The 5,585-nt window shown below is 42.4% G+C and overlaps 1 non-coding gene across 1 annotated transcript; it reads right to left on the bottom strand.

Moving 5' to 3' along the window:
* Nucleotides 1-3,916: 3,916 nt before the first annotated feature.
* LOC141426006 (U6 spliceosomal RNA) lies at nucleotides 3,917-4,023 on the bottom strand. The gene has a single exon (XR_012451120.1). It is a non-coding gene; the product is annotated as a U6 spliceosomal RNA (small nuclear RNA).
* Nucleotides 4,024-5,585: the final 1,562 nt, after the last annotated feature.

Genomic DNA, 5,585 nt, shown 5'->3' with positions numbered 1-5,585 from the left:
TGGCATGGTTTCAGGGATTCTCTTTTGGAAATTTCTCTGCTGCTACTTTTGGGGCAACTCCAGTTATTGGCTCAGCTGGAAGAAACATCTTCACCAGGTCTGTTTCTTCCTGGACTGATGTCCTAGCATTGGGAAGGAGTAGAAAGAACAAAGAACTTTGATTTTTGGAACCTGTCTTTAATTCTTTGTGACATTTAAAGGGAAGCAAAGAAAAATAATTCACAGCTTGCAAGATGTGTGCATCCTTGGACGAGCAAGCCACTTGATCATCCTGAGCCTCATCTCTTCGATGAGATGGGAGGCCTCTGCTTGCCTTTAGACATCAAGAGAATGAAACATGTAATACAAAAATATTTTTTACATGAAAATAGTTAAACAGCATTGAAAGGAGTGACAAAGAAGTACAGAAAGGTGGCTGTCTGCTCAGGGATCAGAGACAATTTTGTAGGGGCATGAAACTGATTTTTATCAGTACACCCAAAGTCAAATGTGCTCCCGACAACTGATTTATGTGAACCAAACACACAAGAGATGGGTATGTAAACCAGCATGTCCGTGCATTAGTCCATGAGGGAAACTATTTTCAGTGACTGAAATATCAGAGCTACTCCATCCTGTTGTCAAGATACCTGGGAAACTAAATTAGTCACAAAGGCATCTTGGTGCTTGTGGAGATGATTTACCCTCCACAGAACTGACCTTGGGGTCGACACTGTTGAATGAACAGGGGTGTATTCTTATACTCTGGCCAACATTTTAAAGATTCTTTCTTAAGTTACAACTTTATTTAGTCACATTTCAGCATTGGAGTTAGTTCTGTTTGTCTTGTTTGGACTTAGGGTATCCTTGATGAAGTCAGACATGAAACACTACAATTCTCAGTAAAACTTATCAAGGCTTATAAGGTTGCAAGGACTGAATGGAAACCCTGTGTAAGTCAGCGTATAATAAAGAACTATATTGAGCAAGATCACGTGCCCACATGCATCAATGTTAGAAAGATAATATGGGAAAAGTCTGAGTCAGTAGTGCTGAATACTGTGTAAGGGCCTGGGCCAGATACTGGGGCTGCCATGATGGTCCTTACCTCAGAGAGCTTAGTAGTGACTTGGGGGTTGGGAGCATGGAAATGTATTACAATGCACATGACCCATGAAACGATAAAAGACACAAGGCATGGAAAGGGGGCATACAGAAAAGAAGGTGATTAAAAGTGATGTTTGGCAGGGTTTTAAAGGGTAAATAGGAGTGTTTCAGGCAGATAAGGACATTCAAGATAGAGAAGGACACTCCAGGAAGAGGGGGTGATATGGGAAAAGACAAGAAAGAGTGAAATTGAATGAAGTGTGAAATTAATGACAAGAAATGAAGTTGAAGAGATATCTAGATCCAACCAAAAGGGTCTTGTTGAAATTCTATGGAGTGTTAACTCTAGTTTGTGCGTCAGAAGTTCTCAGGTGGAGTTTTTGGACCTATTGGCTATTACAGCCTGCTAGGCACTGAGCTGCTGTGAGGGAAAGGGGTGACCTTGCTGCTAGTAGGATAGGAAGTGGGTATGAACCACAACTTCCTTGTTTATGAGTGTCCCTAAGCACCCAGTGGTCTGCCTGTGGTAGCGCTGTGCATGGATGAATCCTTTTCTCCCTGCTCCCCGCAGAAGCATTTTTATTCCCGTAATAGCTGTCATAGGTGAGGAGGAGCTAGTAGAGAGGTTTAACAGAAGAGCAACATGGTCAGATTGGTGTTTTAGAAGGATCTCTCAAGGCAGATTGGATATTGGAGGCAGGAAGACTTGCTGGGAGACTGTGGCAAATGTGTCAGTGAAAGACCATCAGAACAGTCCTGATGAGCAGTGGTCCTTAGAGGTGACAGAACGAGGATCTGCAATTTGAGACTGGTAGCAGTCAGGTCTTCAGGACCTGGTGATGAACTGGGTGTAGGCTGCAGAAGCGTGAGGCAAAGGGAAGAGTAGAGGGAAGCTCCCGTGTCCCTGGCTTGGGTAATGGCAGAGAATGCAACCAAAGGACCTGTGGGGAGAGATGAGGGTTAGTCAGTAGGCACAACTGCTCTCTCCCTGCACTGACTGCTGGAGAGGCATCAGCATTGGAAAATGGAGTAACTCATCAGCTAACTTAGGGAGAAGAGGTACAAGGAGAATTACAGAGAACATCCTGTAGAAAAACCAGACTTATATGTGGGAAACTGGCTCAAATGGAGAAAAGGACACAAGACAAGCCAGAATTCTCCAGGGGCTGTCAGCAAAATACTGAGCTCTCCAGTCTAGTGAGATTCCTCAAACTCTTAGACTCCAATATTTCATCTCTATGTGGCCTTGGTGGATTTGATGCTTGGTATTCAAGTAGGAGTATTCAACAGGTAGAAAAACTCCAAGTACAACAACACAGTTAACATTCTATCCTTCACCACTGAGTTCCCTGTCTTTGTGTTCTCAGTTTTATTTTATTTTATTTTTTGGGGAGGGATTATAGTTTGAACTCAGGGCTTCACACTTGCAAAGCAGGTGCTCTACTGCTTGAACCATACCTCCAGTCCATTTTGCTCTGGTTATTTTAGAGATGGGGTCTTGCTGGGGCAGCCTGGAGCTGTGATGCTCCCTATTTGAGACTACTAGGTAGCTAGGATTATAGGCATGAGCCATCAGTGCTTGACTGTTCTCAGCTTCTTGAATATCCTTCCAAAGGTATCTATGCACACCAAGCAAAAATGTACATTTGTATGTATTCTCCTTTCTCAGAAGTCCTGACACTCTGGCCTTCTTACCCTAGTTGACTTGACAGTCTCTATACCACTGGGATTTGAACACATGCTCTATAGCAGATAAGACTTTGGAATCTGAGTGTAGCCTCTGCCCATAGACTACAAACTTGCCCAGTCACTGCACTTTGTCCTTACTTTATGATATTTGCAGACACCTCCTCCCCCAGGTGTCTCTCTCATAGTGATTTAGTAGAAGGACAAAAATCCTCCCTCAGCCTGTTGATAGACTGAGCCATGGGACTCTCTCTGAGCCACTTTTCTTCCTTGAAGGTGAAGGGATACCACATTACAACTGTTGGTCCAATGGCCAGTCTTCCTTCCATAACTGACCAAAAGGTTTAAAGTTTTTTTGTTTTTTTTTGTGGTACTGGAGCTTGAACTCAGGGCCTACACCTTGAGCCACTCCACCAGCCCTTTTTTTGTGAGGGGTTTTTTCTTTTTCTTTTTTATTTATTCATTTATTCATATGTGCATACATTGTTTGAGCCATTTCTCCCCCTGCCCCCACCCCCTCCATTTTTCCCCTTCCCCCTCGCTTCCAGGCAGAACCTGTTCAGCCCTCTTCTACAATTTTGTTGAAGAGAAGACATAAGAGATAATAAGAAAGACATAGCATTTTTGCTGGTTTGAGATAAGGATAGCTATACAGAGAGATTTCTAGCATTGCTTCCATGCACAAGTGTATTAACCCGAATTGATTCATCTCTACCAGACCTCTTCACTACTTCCCAGTCACCTTTCCATAGTGACCTTTGTCGTTTTAAGGTTTCTGTATTAGTTCCTCAACAGTGAGTACATCAAACACTTTCAAGTTTTGGGTTTCCTACCTTTCCCTATTCCTCCTGTATGTGTCCGCTCCTTAGTGTGTGACCCATGTCCAATAATATTACTATATTTGTTTTAGGTCCAAAGTCCACACATCAATGTATCCCCCTGTACAACTATTATATGCTAGTAAAATTATTAAAAGAACTGTTTTGGGGAAGAAAGGTAGCTACTCTCCTCCCCCAAAACAAAGAAAAAAAAAAAAAGTCCACACATGAGGGAGAACGTATGATTTTTGGCCTTCTGAGCCTGGCTAACTTCACTTAAGATGGTGTTCTCCAGTTCCATCCATTCACTTGCGAATGACAAGATTAAAAATATGGAAAGTTTCATGAATTTTCGTGTCATCCTTGCGCAGGGGCCATGCTAATCTTCTCTGTATCATTCCAATTTTAGTATCTGCGCTGCCTAAGCAAGCACAGGGTTTTTTTCAAGATAGGGTCTCGCGAACTATTTGCCTGGGCTGGCTTTGAAACAAGATCCTCCTGATCTGCCTCCTGAGTAGCTAGGATTACAGGTGTGAACCACTGGCACCCAGCTTAAAGTGTTTTTCCCCACTAAGAGTGTGGCTCTTACATAGCCTCCTTTCTCACAGAGCTCTTGTACAATTTGTCTAACTCTAGAGAACAACAGACTTCCCACCTCCCTGTCTCCCCACACTAACTGTCCTCTCTCCTACCATCTTAGGCCTAAGACAAACACCTGATACCCCTGGGAAAGCAGCAGAGCTGGGAGCGTCCCTGGACCTGTTGCCTCTCACATCCTAGTTTGGTTTAGTTTGATTTGCCATCCAGAGTCCTTCCCGTGGGTCCTCATTAGCTCAGGGGCTGTTGGGAGAAATAGTTCTAAAAGCTCTTGAACTGGGGCCTGTGGTATTCTTGGAATTTTAGGAACTAAAACCCTCCAGGAAAAACTTCATTGGAATGAAGACCATGGATGTTTCACACAAGTGTCTAGTTCTACCAAAAACAAGTGGGAAAACCTTAACAGAGACTTCATGGATATTGATAAAAAATTCTTTTGAAAGAAGAATATTATTTGTTTAGGTCAGCAGTTCTGACGTTATCAGCCTCATTGCTCCCTACCTTATAGCAAAAATTAAAGTAATACCTTCACTGTGAGGAAAAGAGCAACATAGATATTTTACAATCATATGTAATTTTAAAAATCCACACACTGTCCCTGCTATATTATAAAGGAGACACAAGAGGAAGAATTGGTAATCATATCATATATATTTCACTCTGTAAGATCTCAGGCAAGATTACACTGGAGGAAAGACATATAGAAGCAGTCAAGTATTTGCACCCAGAGGTGGAATCACTGATGCAGGCTAAGGGAGGGATGCTTATTGGCAACTTATCCTCTGAGTAGTTTTGCCATTGATAGCACAATTTTACAAAGAAGCGAAAAACCCCTGTAAGCTTCCTGATGAAAAGACAATACAATCTTTCCTCTATTTTCGTGGTAGTCTCATCCTTCTGTTGGAATTAAAAACCCTCTGGTGCCGAAAACAGACATACAAGAGACAGAAAATCTTAACAAGGCAATTTTGCTCAAATTTCTTTTGATCAAAAGGGTGCAAGCACGTATTCACTCCGGCTGAGTGGACACGTGAGCACAAAATAGTCAACAGTGGCTCCTCCTTATATCCCTGATGCAGTTGTACCTGCCCTTCACCTGGGATTTGTCTAGGTTAAACGTTCACAATCTTTCTTGATTGGCTAAAAGGCTTAGGGGATGTGTTAGGACACGTAATTTGGTGGGCAATTTTTTCAGGCATTGGGGGCTGTACAAAAATCCTGAAGAAGAAACAGGAACCCTTTAAACAATGCAAGTGACCTAAGATGGCAACCTGAGGAATTTTTAGTAATCTAAGAGGGTGACATATACTTTGATAGAAAAGATCATTTTTCTTACACTTCCATGACTCAGTATGAAAACTGTGCAAAAAACGCTTTGCATCCACACGTGACACTAAG

This window comes from Castor canadensis, chromosome 8, assembly GCF_047511655.1.
Source record: "Castor canadensis chromosome 8, mCasCan1.hap1v2, whole genome shotgun sequence".
Taxonomy (NCBI): Eukaryota; Metazoa; Chordata; class Mammalia; order Rodentia; family Castoridae; genus Castor; species Castor canadensis.
The sequence above is the reverse complement of the archived record's forward strand: the minus strand, read 5'-3'. Positions and strand labels throughout refer to the sequence as shown.